Below are 18,176 nucleotides of genomic sequence, written 5' to 3' on the forward strand. Positions count from 1 at the left end.
GTTAAAGTGTTATGAAAAAAAAGGCTGTTGGGGGCTAGGGAGTATCGAGTTGATCATTATACATGAAGAAATAACCAATTTCATCGTTTGGTTTATGTTTTACACGCGTTTTAAATTTTATTGCCGAAATCGCTTTTTCTCGCCGAGATAAGCACGTTTTCTGAAATGCCGCTCTCCCGTCACTCTGGTTAAAGTGTTATGAAAAAAAAGGCTGTTGGGGGCTAGGGAGTATCGAGTTGATCATTATACATGAAGAAATAACCAATTTCATCGTTTGGTTTATGTTTTACACGCGTTTTAAATTTTATTGCCGAAATCGCTTTTTCTCGCCGAGATAAGCACGTTTTCTGAAATGCCGCTCTCCCGTCACTCTGGTTAAAGTGTTATGAAAAAAAAGGCTGTTGGGGGCTAGGGAGTATCGAGTTGATCATTATACATGAAGAAATAACCAATTTCATCGTTTGGTTTATGTTTTACACGCGTTTTAAATTTTATTGCCGAAATCGCTTTTTCTCGCCGAGATAAGCACGTTTTCTGAAATGCCGCTCTCCCGTCACTCTGGTTAAAGTGTTATGAAAAAAAAGGCTGTTGGGGGCTAGGGAGTATCGAGTTGATCATTATACATGAAGAAATAACCAATTTCATCGTTTGGTTTATGTTTTACACGCGTTTTAAATTTTATTGCCGAAATCGCTTTTTCTCGCCGAGATAAGCACGTTTTCTGAAATGCCGCTCTCCCGTCACTCTGGTTAAAGTGTTATGAAAGAAAAGGCTGTTGGGGGCTAGGGAGTATCGAGTTGATCATTATACATGAAGAAATAACCAATTTCATCGTTTGGTTTATGTTTTACACGCGTTTTAAATTTTATTGCCGAAATCGCTTTTTCTCGCCGAGATAAGCACGTTTTCTGAAATGCCGCTCTCCCGTCACTCTGGTTAAAGTGTTATGAAAAAAAAGGCTGTTGGGGGCTAGGGAGTATCGAGTTGATCATTATACATGAAGAAATAACCAATTTCATCGTTTGGTTTATGTTTTACTCGCGTTTTAAATTGTATTGCCGAAATCGCTTTCTCTCGCCGAGATAAGCACGTTTTCTGAAATGCCGCTCTCCCGTCACTCTGGTTAAAGTGTTATGAAAAAAAAGGCTGTTGGGGGCTAGGGAGTATCGAGTTGATCATTATACATGAAGAAATAACCAATTTCATCGTTTGGTTTATGTTTTACACGCGTTTTAAATTTTATTGCCGAAATCGCTTTTTCTCGCCGAGATAAGCACGTTTTCTGAAATGCCGCTCTCCCGTCACTCTGGTTAAAGTGTTATGAAAAAAAAGGCTGTTGGGGGCTAGGGAGTATCGAGTTGATCATTATACATAAAGAAATAACCAATTTCATCGTTTGGTTTATGTTTTACACGCGTTTTAAATTGTATTGCCGAAATCGCTTTTTCTCGCCGAGATAAGCACGTTTTCTGAAATGCCGCTCTCCCGTCACTCTGGTTAAAGTGTTATGAAAAAAAAGGCTGTTGGGGGCTAGGGAGTATCGAGTTGATCATTATACATGAAGAAATAACCAATTTCATCGTTTGGTTTATGTTTTACACGCGTTTTAAATTTTATTGCCGAAATCGCTTTTTCTCGCCGAGATAAGCACGTTTTCTGAAATGCCGCTCTCCCGTCACTCTGGTTAAAGTGTTATGAAAAAAAAGGCTGTTGGGGGCTAGGGAGTATCGAGTTGATCATTATACATGAAGAAATAACCAATTTCATCGTTTGGTTTATGTTTTACACGCGTTTTAAATTTTATTGCCGAAATCGCTTTTTCTCGCCGAGATAAGCACGTTTTCTGAAATGCCGCTCTCCCGTCACTCTGGTTAAAGTGTTGTGAAAAAAAAGGCTGTTGGGGGCTAGGGAGTATCGAGTTGATCATTATACATGAAGAAATAACCAATTTCATCGTTTGGTTTATGTTTTACACGCGTTTTAAATTTTATTGCCGAAATCGCTTTTTCTCGCCGAGATAAGCACGTTTTCTGAAATGCCGCTCTCCCGTCACTCTGGTTAAAGTGTTATGAAAAAAAAGGCTGTTGGGGGCTGGGGAGTATCGAGTTGATCATTATACATGAAGAAATAACCAATTTCATCGTTTGGTTTATGTTGTACACGCGTTTTAAATTTTATTGCCGAAATCGCTTTTTCTCGCCGAGATAAGCACGTTTTCTGAAATGCCGCTCTCCCGTCACTCTGGTTAAAGTGTTATGAAAAAAAAGGCTGTTGGGGGCTAGGGAGTATCGAGTTGATCATTATACATGAAGAAATAACCAATTTCATCGTTTGGTTTATGTTTTACACGCGTTTTAAATTGTATTGCCGAAATCGCTTTTTCTCGCCGAGAAGAGAATGGTAGGTGGCCCTTATGACAAAGTTTGATGGAGTATTGATTTATGACCTTAATAAAAAAGTATTAAATATATTTTTTTTTTTTTTTTTTTTTTTTTTTTAAAAAGAGTTATTGAGGTCATAGAGTTTATGGAGGTCATAGGGAGGTCATAGGTTATAGGGTTAGGTTGTTATTTATTTAAATGTTGAATTATGGGTTGGGTTAGGGTTTGAGTTTGGTATGAGTGGTGTGTGTGTGGTTGAAAGTCAAAAATGTTATGAGCTGCTGCTTCCTCCCTCGTCCTGTAGGGGGTGTTTAAGTGTTTCATTCACTTTCATCCTGAGATAGGAGTGGTAAGGTGTGTAAGTTTATTTATCTCAGGATGAGTGTAAATCTTGTTTTGTTTTGTTTTTTGGATGGTGGTAAGTCTGAACATATGTGTTAGATCATCTGTAAATCTTGTTTTGTTTATTTTTTGGTGGTGGGAATATGTCTGTAGATGTTTAGGGTCTTAAGATTGTTGGGGGTGTCTGACCTTCTCACCTTGCGCGGCTCTTTACGGCGTGTGTCTGTATCTGGGTTGTATGTGTGTGTATGTGGCTGAGTTAAATTATTTGATGGTGGGAATATGTCTGTACATGTTTTGGGTCTTAAGATTGTTGGGGGGTGTATGACCCTGCTTTATGACCTCGCCGCGTGTATCTGTGGGATGTGTGTGTGTGTGTGGATGTCTGTGTGGGCCCCATGCGTTTTATGAAACATATATATATTTTTGGTGCTATGTTTCAGTTTAAAAAAGCTTTTAATAATAGTATGAGGTGAAAAAAAATGAATCTTACCTTCCGAGGGATGAAATTAGCTGGTCCTCAGTCCAATTTTGTGTATGGAGGAGAAAATGGAGTTAAAAAATGTTCAAACAAGATCTTTGAAAATATAACACAAATATAACACGTGACGATGAAAGGCAAAAAGTGGGTGGGATCGGCAATGTTGGGTATATAGAGTCTGGGGAGTGGAGGTTGTGTATCTTGATTTTTGAACCTTCTACTGAGAAGTATGATTTGCGAAACACCTGTGACGGTCCACATCTCACCCTTGGGTGCAGATGGCCTTTTACAGGCCCCTAGGAAGAAGCATATGTTTGTCAGAAGATTGCAACAGAGTCCTCTAAATATGACGGAGCTTGAGAATAAATGGCCTTTAACTCCTACTTTTTCCTGGGGTTATCATTATTTTCACGGAATCGGCGAACTGGTCTTTTTCATGCAAGAGGATGGCAAATATACTATGCCCCACGGATTTGGATCCCTCAACTCGAATGACTGGGCCATCGTCAGTCAATTGTTTCCAAAGCTCCTTCCCCAATTTGTTGGAGAAACGGGGCTGAAGGGGGAGCTCACACTAACTTGGATTTCGAGACTAGGACCGAATGGCCGTTGGTTTTTCCGCCTCAAAGTTTCACCTCAGCTATCCGAGGAGGAGGAGGAGGAAGACGGGGAAATATGTGATGCTTTACTTAGCCTTCAGGTTTTCAACAGTGAGTGTGGTGTACTTCAGACGATTCTACAAGTCCCTTTATCAGAGTGGCAGAGGAGAATTAACCCCTTAACTGCCATGATAACGGAGCAGTATTTGTGTAGTAGAATGTGGATCACGATTGCGGGGGTCAGAAAAAAATTAATATTTGAATAACATTTCAATACGTTCTAATTTTTACATCCCCCTACAATCAAAGTACCGCCTACTCCAGACTCCAAGCACACCCCTAAATCTCCTACCGCCTACTCCAGACTCCAAGCACACCCCTAAATCTCCAGGAGGAGGAGGGCGTGGACCGTTTACAACTGCTCTGTATAAGAAAAAAAAGCTCCCCCCAAACCTTCAAACCTCAAAGAATCTCGCCAAGAAACATCTCGCTGCTCAAGACAAAAAAAATGTCTGACAAACGATGCGCCAAAAATCTTCTGCCTACCTTCCAAGATGCAGACAAGGAACCGAAACAAAAGATTCTGAAAGGCCTACAACATCACCACGAAGAGGTAATTAATTTGTGTTCACCTGCATCCTCACCGTCGTTCCCCCACGGCTGTGCTTCTGATGAAGCTGACATCGACATGCAGACTTCCACACCGATTTGCCCTGAACGCACCGTCACGTATCCGGGGACCCGGCATCCTGATTCTGCAAAAGATGACTGCGGTCGAGAATGTTTGAAAGAATTCGCACCGTTGCTATACGCCGAATCGATCATCATAATTTCATCGGATGAAGAAGACGAAGAGGGAAAAACAGATCGGCGATTCACACGTCTGTTGAAGGAACCGGCTACCTGGCACGCAAAGGAGGCCAGACGACAGTCTTTCACCACGCTGGACAACCCGGTGGAATCGGAGCTATGGTATCCCGAGCTGGCAATTCCACCATTTGAAGCAGATAATGTCTCCCTGTCTGCAAAACAGCCTTCACCTCCAGATCTCGCCTCAACAGAAGGACCAGTAATGAACAGCGACTGCGAGAATTCACCAAAGGGGGCAGTATTGAACAGCGACCCCGACAAATCAACATCCAGGTCGGTGACGAGCAAGAAATCATCATCATCCGCGGCTTCAACGTTGCCATCCACCTCGTCATCAACCAGCGTCAGTTTTGAAATCGAAAATGCGCTACCCTGGATGTCGCCGCTCGAATATGTAAGAATCAAATTGTTGGTAGTTCTCTTACTACACAAAAATCTGCTTAAAAATACCGCAAGTGATTGTTTGGCTTGTGAATTGGATGATCTTTCTCAGATGAGACATACATGTCTGTACATAAAACATGAAAATTATTATATGTTCGAAAATTTCCATAAGATCATGAAATCAGTATGTAATAGACAGTTCTTTTCTGCTATTTACAGAATGCTGACGCACCTCGATATTCAGTTACCACAAATAGATGTTAAAAAAATCATCAATGTCATTTTGTTAGATCTGTCCTATGAAGAAGACATCTTCGGGAAACTAGAAAGCTGTATTATTGATTACAAACAGTTTGCCCAAATTTCTGATTCTGCGATTGAATTTGTGTTTCATAGACACGAGGTTGAGAGAAATGGGTAATTCTTTGAGAAGAAACGATCTGCAAAATTGGACTGAGGATTTGGAACGAGTAATTATACAGCGTGACACTAATAACGACGCTTCTGTCCAGAAATTGGTGGATATTATGGAAAAAATAAGACATATATCCCAAACTGTTTTAGAAATTACTTGGACTAATCTAGTGTGTATTTTATCAAATTTAGAAGAAGTCTTTAACAAATTGAAACTCGTTATCAACGAATGGAGTGAAATATCTGTCGCACACCTGTTTACTCTGATGACATTGTTCCATGATTTGATTATTGTACATATACGCAATAATATTCCAATTGATGTTAAAGCCGAATTGAACAAATTCAAAATTCTTATCGAATCAAATGTACCGAAACATGTGATACGGTCTATGATAGCGTATGTACGTTCTTAAAATGTAATACAAAACTATGTGCCTTTTTTTTAAATGTACTTTTTTATTTTTATAATGTACCTTTTTTTTAAATGTACTTTTTTATTTTTATAATATACCTTTTTTTTAAATGTACCTTGTTTCTCCTATACCGCATTGTTTGATTATATTCTAACCAGAACAAACATTATACGTTTAACACCTGGTTTGTTTTATATATTGTAACCAAAAAAAAAAAAGAATTTTACCTGTTTTTCTCCTTTCAATAAACATTTTAAAACCACGAACGGGTTCCATATTTGTCACAACGGTTGCAACAATGGCTGAGGAAAGATGTCTGAAAAAATTGTATTATAATGTTAAAAATCCAGCAAGTTTCGGTGGTGCTCAACGTCTCCACAAGGCGGCTCTCTTGAGCTGTAAAAAAAACCAACCCACTTTGAAGAAAGTGAAATCATTCCTTGCGGGAGAAAATGCATATACATTACACAAACCTGCAAGACTGACTTTCTCTAGAAACAAAGTTTTCACGCGGCGAGCTAAAAGACAACTACAAGCCGATTTATGTGACATGCAAATTTTGTCATCACATAATGATGGGATGAAATATATTCTCACCGTGATTGACATTTTCTCAAAGAAGGCTTTTGCTCGCGTTCTGAAGGATAAATCAGCCGCCAGTGTGAGCCAAGCATTTGAATCAATTCTGTCAGACAGCGGAATCCCGCTACGTTTGCAGACGGACGCTGGCACAGAATTCTTCAACAAGCAATTCCAGAAATTAATAAAACGTCATAAAATCATCCATTTTTCCACAGCGTCGGATTTGAAAGCACAAACAGTCGAGCGTTTTAATCGGACTCTTAAGACCAGGATGTGGCGGTTTTTCACTGCGCATAATACAAGACGTTATGTCGACAAAATTCAAGATTTTCTATCCTCTTATAATAATTCATTTCATCGTAGTATTAAGATGTCGCCTAATGAGGTGACTATGGAAAATACAGACATCGTTTTCCGTAACCTGTACGGCAACGTATCTCTACAGAAGAGTGATAAAAAAAGATTCGCCGTAGGAGACAACGTTAGAATTTCCAAAATAAAGGGTGTCTTTGACAAATCGTACGAACAATCTTTCTCAGATGAGTTTTTCACTGTAGTAGAAATTCTCAATCGTTTTCCAAAGGTTTACAAACTCAGCGATTACGACGGAGAGCCGCTAGATGGCGTATTCTATGCAGATGAGCTCCAAAAAGTGAAAATTAAGAAAAATACATTTTTCAGCATTCAGAAAATTCTTAAATCCCGAACGGTCTCAGGGAGGCGTGAACTTTTGATACGCTGGGTCGGATGGCCTCCGAAATTTGATTCTTGGGTGGCAGCCAGCAGTGTTAAAGATATCTGAAATGACAAAACCAATCATTACTCATAAAATATCAAGATGGGTGAAGTCAGGGATGGATTTTATGTAACCCTGACCTCCAACGCAAGTATGCATTTGTATCCGAATAATACAAATACGGACTTTAGAGTCGAATTGGTCCAGAATATCGATTTAAAGGGGCCCTGGGAAGTCGCTATTTGTGAAATTACATATGTGAACACGTGTGTAGATGTACCGGAGAAAAAAAGGGGCTTCTACTTTAGAGAGATGACAAAACCAGCAACCGAGCCTCACGAGGCACCCCTACCCACCCTGGTGAAACTGCAGGGGGAGATATATGGCGATCTCAACTCCTTGGCTGAAGATATTAAAACGCAGTTATTGAAAGCTTCCAACAAAAAAATAAACGTGGAATACGACCAACATACCCATAGATTTAAATTTCACACCAAAGAACCCTACGAACTAAAATTTAACGAACCGTTAGCTTATTTAGTAGGCCTGCCGGCTGAGCAATGGTTTCCATTAAAAACAGATTGGACAAAGGCCCCGCGGACAGCTGATCGAAGGGGAGGGCGGTACCATCTTTTCATTTACGCCGATGTAATACACTATCAGACTGTTGGCGACGCCCACGCCCCTTTACTAAGGAGCCTGCCTTTAGAAGGGGAATTTGGATCGCTCATAAATAGAAGTTTCACCACGTTATATTATTTAGATGTAAACAAACGCCACATTGAGCACATCCATATTAGCATTCGCACAGACCAGAATCAACCAATCAATTTCAAATACGGGAAGATCGTTCTAGTTCTACATTTTAGACCGAAACATTAGAAAAATATGAGACTCGAGACACATCCCGATCTATATCGATTCGTCAAATATTATGAAAGTCAAATAGGTGGTTCCTATCCTGGTTTCCACGGTGCCCCAGTTCAGTACGGACGTGGGATAGGGTCTATATTCGCGAAGCTATTTCGTTTTGTTGCTCCAATGTTGAAATCAGGTTTCAACCTAGCCAGACCGCATCTGCAAAGTGCCGCGCGGAACATTGCTACGGATGTGGCGGGCCGCGTCATTGAAAAAATAAAACGTAAACCGGAAGCCGCTCAAGGAGGTGCGGGGCTTGTAGTTCTTTCACGTCGTGGCCGAAGACCCTCAGGCCTCAGATTGAGAATAAATAAAAAGACACGCAGTATCAAAAACTTCAAACCAGTCATCAAAAGGCGACCAAGACGTAGGACGGACATATTCTCTTAAAAAAATAAAAATAAAATAAATAAAATGTCGCTTTTACATTTTAATTCCCAAGAATGCAGTCTTAGTGAGCTGGATATTTTTGCTCCACCTCTTACACAATTATCAATAGATCAAACACAGTATGTGGAGATTCCTCCTTTATCGGCAATTACAGATTCGGGCCCGATTGAATTTTTTATCCCCGGAGATGGCTCTAAATATCTCGATCTATCTGATACATTGCTGCATTTACGTTTAAAAGTATTACACAAAGACGGAAGCAATCTAGCAGCGAATGAAGCTGTGGGGATTATTAATTATCCTCTTAATACCATATTTTCACAAGTTGACGTCGTTCTAGGGGACCGTCTTATATCACAATCTAGTGCGACTCACCCCTATAGGGCAATAATTGAGACTTTGTTAAATTTTTCAAGAGATACCCTCCATTCACAATTCTCAGCTGGGATGTTTGTTAAAGATACTAGGGGACGTATGGACTCTATTGCTTTTGAAGGCCCCAATATCAACGATGGACTATGGAAGCGCGCTTTACGACTGGCAGAATCACAAGAGTTCCAAATTATGGGGCCCATACACAGCGATATATTTTTCTGCGAGCGTCATCTACTGAATCACGTGGATCTACGTTTGAAATTATCCAGAGCCAACGATGATTTCTGTCTCATGAGCGCTTCTAACAACGACGTCTGTCTCAAGATTTTAGGGGCAACATTATTTGTGAAAAAAGTAACTGTGTCGCCAGCCGTCGCTATTGGCCACGAAGCAGCGTTACACAAGGGCAATGCCATTTATCCTTTAACGAGAATTTGTCTTAAAACGTTTTCCATTGCTCAGAATTCCAGAATATGTCATCAGGATAATCTGTTTCTCGGACATATGCCAAAACAAATAGTGTTAGCCCTCGTAAATCATTTGAGTTTTGCTGGGAGAAAAGATTTAAATCCATTTAATTTTATCAACGCCGACATTGAATATCTAAGTCTCTCGCAAGAAGGCCGACAGATTCCGTCCAAAGCTTTTCAGCCTTATTTTGGTGGGGGGCTTTCTACACGCGAATACCTTAATCTTTTCACAGCGACGGGGCGTTTTTTGAAGGATTTACCACTCTGTATCGATCAAGATGATTTTAATCAAGGTTACTCGCTTTTTGTCTTCAATCTGAACCCCGGAGATGATTCAGGAGCCATTGCCCCAGTAAACAACGGCGTGCTCAGACTGGATCTACGATTTCGTAATCCGCTTCCGCACACAACAACGTTAATTGTTTACGCCGCTTATGATTCAATTATCGAAATCAACGCCAAGAGAGAGGTGCTGATGGATTATTATTAATATTAAGATGAACGGGCGTGAATTGACCAGTTTCATGAGGCGTCAACATGGGCCTCTCTTTGGAGGCGTTTTTGCAGCAGACGAGTTGCATGACGTCACAGACACACCCCCCAGACACTACATTGTAAACACGCACCCGAGGCATCTGCCGGGGGAACACTGGCTGGGGTTAACGTTAGAAAAAGACGGTTCGGCCACATTCTTTGACCCTTTTGGTTTAGAACCCGACCATATATTTTACCCTAAGAGTATATTGGATTTTCTGAAAAAACATTCTAACCGTATAATTTACCATAACATTCAACTACAACACGAACTGACGAGCACCTGCGGTCATCACTGTGTTTATTATTTAAGTCAACGAAGATGCGGGTTAACTTATCTGGATGTTTTGGATAGCTACACGACAGACCCCCTACACAATGATGCAATGGTTACCTCCTTTGTTCGAAAATCACGTGGGGCTCGGCGAGTGTGCGGGGGTCAGACATCGTGTTCTTTGCATAAGTTTAAAAAATGTCATTGTACGTAGTCACGTTAATGTTTTTTATAAAACTCTTTTTATTCAATAAAACATCTTTAAAAAGAGAGTTACAGAGTCAAGTGTGTTTTTATGCTAACATATACAATATACGTTTTTTTTTATTTCACCATACATCAAATTTCTCATATTTAATAACTAACCCATTTTTGAGCCATTGCGGCTTGCTTTCTTTTTTTTTTCTTAATGTTTTTTGCGTTTGCATTTTTAGCTTGGGAAACGTCTTCATCTTCAGCTCTAGCGTATTTTAAACGTTTAAAGTCAGAACGTGCCAAAGGGTTGGAAATGCTTGATTCCGGTAAATTAAGACGGGTTAATGTTTCCAAAAATTCACTCCAGCCTATAGGAGGACCGCCTACTTTCTTACCGCTCACGACGAGCTTTTTTATCAAATCGGTCATATGAGATCCTCTGATAAGATTTCCATTAAATATAAATTCGCCCCGAGGCGTCCATCCTATATCGTTCGATGCTAATTTTCTCAACACGTATGCGGCGTTTCGATGATGTCGTGATCCTATAGCGTCGAGAATCCCTGTCCATTCCTCCGTTTGCACCTGTTGCGTAGTTTTCATCCCCGGCGGGTCCTCGTGCACCTGTTCTCTCGTCTCCATCTCCGTCAGCTCCGTGGCGTTGTTGTTGTTGTTCTGATTGGAAGGGGTGGCGCGTTCTATCTGATCTTGCGATACGTTCAGTGTGATGGGGGCACTCTCCTCATTCTTTTGTTTTAATAATCCTCTGTAACGTTGCATTAGGCTTTGATACATTTTGATTTTTTCGTATTGATTTAAATTTTTATTTTCCAACACCTGTTTCATCTGCCGATCTAAATCCCGTTCAGCTGTATCGAGGATGTTTGGCTGCGCTCGAGTCATCCTGTCTAGTTGGTATGGGGAGACGAGGTACAATTTATTCGCCGTTTTCAAACTCATTTTTTTTTAATTTATTTATTTATGAGGCCTCCGATGACGCTTCCGAGTACAGGAGCAAAAGCAGCCAGCAACGGGAAAATGAAACCACCTTTTTGAACCAATACAGCTCTTTTCTTCTTTAAAGTATTTTTTTTATCGGCTAGAAATCGAATATTCCTTTTTTGTTTTTTAAGTTTTTTGTATTGTTTCGAATTTAGAGGTATGTGGCCTTTTAGGAGATTTAAAGCAATCTCACATAGCGCTTTTAGTAAACTGGCAGGAGCTCTGAGGAGTAAATGTTTGCGTTCGCCCGGCTTGCAGGTAAAGAGAGTCTTAAGTAACGCCGCATTTCTTTTTAACAGTTTAGACATTGTTTTTATTGCTTAGGAATATAAACAGTAGGCCATTGATTGTGTAGTATGCCTGTGCGCAGTCTGTATTGTTCTGGACACGTAGGCGTCAAATCAACCAGTAAATAGCCGTACGGATCCCTCGTCGCATCTTCAAAACATTCCAGAAAGAACTTCCGGTTGTTGGGGCAGATTTGATTAGCCAGAACAGTTACCTGCAATTTATCGCGTGGATTTTTGAACAAAACTAGATAATTACTGTTTAGGCTTATAGTACGGCTAAATTTACCCTGGTGGAAGATGTTCTGCGTTAACATGATGACGCTTAGATTCATATGATGCCTATATTGTGTAAAAATTCGAACCACTTCCTGATTGTCTGAGGCTTGAAAGATGACATCGTCCAATATCAGCAGATGGTTTTGCTGCGGGGGGAACAACTTTTCATCGTCAAAAGATTCAGGCAATCCTTTGATAAATACAATATTTTTATTCATACTTTTGACTTCATCATACAAAGGTTGGGCCGAAGTATAAACCCATACAATATTATGAGGCTTTTGTCTCATGACATGATCTGTGTGTTCTAAAACATTTTTCACCAGAAAAGTCTTGCCACATCCACTAGGGCCACTAATTATACAGGCAAAAGGTAGTTCTAATCTAGGATCAAATTCAATTTGGTTCAAAGACATTTTTACACATGGAAAACAAAAAAAATGTTAAAACCCAAAAGGCAACGTCTGACCTCGCCCGACTAGGCGTCTCTTATCGTACACGACCCTCAGTCTCTTATTGAATGAGGCATTCTTTAATCGGAAGCCTTTTTTATCACGTACAATGACGTGTTGCGGGGTAGAGAGCACGTCCGAGCACGCGCCTTGGTTGTTGATGTACCCCTGAACCAGATCAAGCATGCTATCGAAATTGATGTTTTGCCCGCTTTCATGTGTTTGGGTGATACCTTTGACCTTCATCACGACACGTCCACTGTTTCTCAGTTTGTATGCGTAGGTCTTGGGGCCTGCGGAGACAAAATCTACAATGCTGTCGTTGGAAAGCTCGTCTGTCAAATCACCCAGATAGTCTCCCAGAGGCAGAACGCTTTCATCGGGCAAAGCTGTATAGATAATACTGTCCGTATCAGTGTACAAAACCCGGTTCTGTAGCATTTCCAAATAGCCGTACATTTTCAAACGAGCGTACGCCGTTGTAAAACACGCCGCAGCCACATTTGTAGTTTTCGTCAATGGTTTCTCAGTGTTTGTTCGAAAACAATACTGCACCATCGCTCGTTTTTTGTTGAGAAAGTGGATAAATGTCACGTCATACAGACCTGAAAAAAGCAGTTCGAGAAAATCCTTAGTTTTTGTCACAATCTTTGTGCTTGGCATGTTCTCACGCTGCGCCAACTTACCCCAGAGATTGTTCAGACATAGTTTTGAAACTTGCCTTTTTCCAGGATTCACTCTAATTTTGGAAGGATCTAGTTGAATATTTTGATGCGTCTTATAATCCTCGATATACTGGTTTCTATCAGCCTGATTGATGACATGTGCGGGGTACCCTGAAGATTCCTGTTTACCTTTCAAAAAAGTCCTCATATAGTCGGTAAAAATGGCGTCACTCTTTCGACTGTAATGCCATACCTCGGAAATATTCACAACGGTGTAACCGAGGTCGAGAGCCTTGGCGAATTCAGGGGTTGTCCAGACACCCGTTAATGACCTTTGCTCATCAGTGTGCGCACAGGCTGTATTTTGATTGTTGGCATCGCCACAGGTGCGACATAATGTGAATAGCAGTTTACCTTTAGGTGATTTGTAGGGCAAAACAGGAAAATATAACCCCCTCGGTGGGTTAACTGTAGCGCTGATGAAGCCGAAATACATCCTGGGGTCCTTGAAGTCATTGTGGAAGATTTCAGGATGATCAATGGGGTAGAGACAGGTGCTATTGATAAATGGATACAGCGACGTGACATCAACATAAAGCACACGTTCGTTAGGTTTTGGGGTATATCTTAAAACAAACGCGTTTGTCCGCCCCCCGAACAAAGCTTGTCTAGGCTTTAGCGGTGATGGGAATTTAGCTTTTTTGATGAATTCGCCCGTCGCCGCGTCTAACTTTTTCATTCGCAACCATTCGTGCTCCCACATAATTACAAGTTGCAAATTCGGTTTAAGACGTAGTTCTCGAATTTTCTTTTGGGTGGCATCGAACCTTTCCTGAAAGGGGCGTTTTGTCGTCGGACATATTTTAGCAAGATCGAAGCATTCTGAACAACCGTGGTGATAGCATCCAAAATATTCATACACTATACGCACACCTCCAACCTCTCTATAACCGTCTACAAAGAAGTTGTCTATTTTGACTTCCCCGCCGTTTAAAGCGTGTCTGATGTGAACATTTTGACTGTGCATGACCCACAGCAAATATTGGATAGCGTCTTGCGAGAAAGCTTTATATTGGTTCGTGTAGTTGTCTGCAGGTGTAATGGCCAGTGTTTGAGGCTTCAGGAATCTTGTGCGGAACACACTCATGCAGGCTGAGGCGATTGTCACAGCGTTGAAGGGGTCACAACCTGTAGCTTCGAAAAACTCACCCCTAAATGTCTCACCACCCTGGAATAACAAGTTCACGTCATTCTTACAGTAGGCTACAGCCTGCTGGGCAAAATCAAACGACCCCATACTGTTTTTGTCATACCATTCGTAGAACTTTGCACGCTCTGAGGGGGCCAGGCGTTCAACATCGTAAGACGAAGGCTCGGGATAAGACCCTACATAATTCAGATGAGCCAACGAGCTGAATTTGTGTGGAAAGTACCCCTTTGATTTGTCTTCAAACCCTAGGGCCTTTGGGATCGCACTTAGCGCCATGGTCAGAAATGAGAGCGAGTCTATGTATCGCGATTTCAAATCAACATCCACAAAAGAGAGAACCTTACTCCCTTGCATTATAATGTCAAATTTGACACCCAGATCGATCATTCTGTTGAGTAAAATGTAGGAATCAAAACCTCTAGCATTATGTGCTACAAAAGTCGAACCTTTGAAACGAGGGTTTCTGAAAAAACTAACAAAACCGTCGACACAATCGGTACCAAACCAATGCTTCTCCATACTATTCGATTTACAACAAACAAGAAAGGGTTTGAGTGACCCGTCTTCATCTACATAGGTTTCAAAATCGTAGTATATTACATTTCTACAAGGAGGCTGTGCTTTTAGAGGTTGGATGTAACACAGATGAGGATCAAGCATTGTATCTCCCCTCAAGTCGTCACCGCACACAGCACATTTTTTAGCGAGGCAATGATGCTTGACACGACTAGCACCTGGTTTCACATAATATTGCAAGCCGCATTGCATGCATTTTTTATATGTGTCACAGTTAGTTTTGAGGATGTCTGACCTTCTCGCCTTGCGCGGCTCTTTATGTTTGATAAAACACTCGTCATTATAACAAGTCTTATTACAATCAGGACAGACTACACGTTTAAAGGGTAGCTGTTTACATCTCGCATCAAGACACACGTGACAGTGCCCCGGGCACCGATGCTGCTCCCAATTCTCGTGACCTTTGAAGCAGTGTCTACAGAAATATGTATGACCTACAAACCCCTCAATGGATTTAACGCCGTAGAAATGATTCTCTAGTAAAAGGATAAACAAAATATCATCGGCTGATTTGGGGTAGCGAGTCTCAAAAAAAGTCATAGGACGGCAGTCGGCTTTTCTGTACATTACAACTATCTTTCTTTTGAGGGCTTTCTCGAATTTGTGTACATCAGCCAGACTTACAGCTGTGTGACAGTTCAAACCTACACTCTCTTGTAAGAGCCGAGCCTGCTGTGTGGCCTGCTTTGTTGTTAGCGAGCTGTTTAGCAGATGTGCTAACGCGAGAGCAAAGCATAGATTGTTGTCTTTGTTAAGAGTCATGTACAAATGTCGTTTTTTTCTCTTTAATATTTCTACATTAGTGGATTGTATCAGTTTGCGACGCATACCTCCACGCAAAGGCTTGAATATTTGTACCACTAATTCTAAACCTTCATCGAGCATAAGTTCTGTGTTAGACTGTGCTAAACGCTCTAGCATACTTTGTACATGCTCCCTCATAGAGTCTATATCAGTCATTTGTTGGTAGGTATGTTCTCTTTCGTCACCACCCCCCACAATCTCAATCTGAATTGCATCCCCCGTTTGTGCAATGTCATCTACCTCCTCCAAAACACCTTCGATGTTATTTTCGATATGCATGTAAAAAGAAGCAAAATCCCTGCTACCCGATTGCATGGGGGGATTTATACGTCTCCGCACTTCAACATTATTGAAATGGGGTCTGTTAACTACAGCCGAGCCACCTTGTTGAACACGGCTTAGAGGCTGAGAGGTAGCGACAGGTTCCGAGCCTGCGGGTTGAACACGACTCAGCGGCTGAGAGGTAGCGTCAGGTTGCTGAAACGCCGTATGTTGAGACGGCGCTATGTCGCCCCCAATTTGATGATCAATTATTACAGCGCAGTTGTTAGGCTGTTGGCGAGTTTGTAGGCACGGCGCTATGTCGCTACCATCAATACACGCCAAGGGTTCAACGCACATGTCATCAATTATTTCATCATTCAACACAGACTGATTATCGTGAGTCGGGTCAGGCGGCTGTACATTTAACTCGTTGATAATGTCAATCAGTTGAGCCGGTATGTTAGGACTGAGACAACGTACACTCTCATACGTGTGGTTATTTAATTCAGTTATCAAGTTTAACAATTGTGAAGAAATGTGTGTAGGACTTTGGCTACCTTCATTGACACTTTGATTATTAAGACCCTCTACCACACTTTGTAAATGATTAGGCACATCGGGGCTGAGGGCACTCTGCTCACCCGATACCACCGCATTTACACCCTCTAGAGCAGATAGCAGGTGTGATGTTAATTCTGATATTTGACTCCTATACGCACCATTCGATAACATTTCAATATCGTTGTTAATTGTCAAGATTTGTTGATCTAGTTCAGGGGTATCACAAAATCTCTGCCTTGTACCTGATTCATGATTTGTTTCATCGGTTTCAAAATCTATTTCAACAATGCTTGCTATGACGTCTGCCTCAGTTGGCGTGAGTTTAGGGTCAGACATTGCCTTTTTATTTTTAAACTATCGATGTTTCAATTGCAGATGTCAATGTCTGTATTACTTTGAGACAAGAGCGAAGTTGCTGTCTGTAAATACATTCACCGTCACACGCATGAGACCTTGAATCTTTCAGACGCCTCTCTCTCACACGGAAGGATGGGTGGGGGTTGTGTGTGAGCCTGCTCCTTCTTCGACCCCTCCTACTCCGAGTCATCTGACGCCTCGAAGGTTGAGCAGCCTGTGGTTGGCTGTCAATAGCGCCTGAAGTATACAGAAGAAACAATGTTATAACATAAATATATGATAGAAAAAATAATATATATATATATATATATATATATATATATACATATAAAACAAAATTCGACATACCTTCAATTTCTTTTAACGATTCGCGAGTTTGGTTCAACTCCTCATACTTAATATTCGCAAGCTCTGCGTCCGTCACGTGACCCGCTGACACGTCATCCGCTTTTTGAGCAAAGAGCCGATTCTGTCGGTCTTCAAATGCTCTTAAAAGATGCGGAGCTGAGCCCTCGTCAGACGATTCTCCCAACACATCCGACACGTTTGAAGCAGGCTCTTTGTAACCTTCGCGACCTGTGTCACCCAGACCGTTTTTCTGGATGTCTTGCTCCGCTGCACCTACCAGATCTAACATACATACATAAGTTAAACATTTTAAGATCAACGTATTAATATTAACTAACATAAATGAATGTGTGATTCACCGTAATCCGTCTGCGTTAAGTAGACTCCACTGAAGTCATCATTTAACCGCGCTTTTTTTGTTGAGAAAAACAATAACATCACATTTCTGATGGAGAAAATAACAGAATAATGTAAACACATAATAAAACTCACGAGCATTGTGGACGTCCGCATAGACGATAATATCTATGTACAAAAAAAAACATACGTCATAAATACAATCGCATTATAACAGAATAGTTTATTTTTAGGAAAAAAAAACAACCTACCTTTCACCATTGCTTTTAAAAGATCCGCAGAGCGTAGAGACCGACTTGAGGTGGTTTGAGCTTTGTAAAGGCCTTTTCTGACTGTTTAAACACTTGCACATCTATATATCCAGATACTTTCCCGCCCTAAAGAACATTCTGACCTGAAGACCCCTAACCCTAACCCCCACCCCATTTTTAAACTCCATTTTCTCCTCCATACACAAAATTGGACTGAGGACCAGCTAATTTCATCCCTCGGAAGGTAAGATTCATTTTTTTTCACCTCATACTATTATTAAAAGCTTTTTTAAACTGAAACATAGCACCAAAAATATATATATGTTTCATAAAACGCATGGGGCCCACACAGACACACACACACACACACATCCCACAGATACACGCGGCGAGGTCATAAAG

The 18,176-nt window shown here is 41.1% G+C and overlaps 1 long non-coding RNA gene across 2 annotated transcripts; it reads right to left on the reverse strand.

Annotated features, from left to right (window-relative positions):
• Positions 1–17,232: 17,232 nt before the first annotated feature.
• Positions 17,233–17,933, reverse strand: LOC147038810 (uncharacterized). Of its 2 annotated transcripts, XR_015063650.1 has the most exons (4): positions 17,775–17,933; positions 17,659–17,691; positions 17,526–17,576; positions 17,233–17,448 (listed from the first exon to the last, which is right to left on the reverse strand). It is a non-coding gene; the product is annotated as an uncharacterized LOC147038810 (long non-coding RNA). The 2 variants fall into 2 exon arrangements; XR_015063649.1 differs by having other exon boundaries at positions 17,659–17,933.
• Between the last annotated feature and the right edge of the window lie 243 nt (positions 17,934–18,176).

The sequence above is a fragment of the Syngnathus leptorhynchus genome, unplaced genomic scaffold (assembly GCF_054491065.1).
Source record: "Syngnathus leptorhynchus isolate UIUO unplaced genomic scaffold, UIUO_Slep HiC_scaffold_34, whole genome shotgun sequence".
NCBI lineage: Eukaryota > Metazoa > Chordata > Actinopteri > Syngnathiformes > Syngnathidae > Syngnathus > Syngnathus leptorhynchus.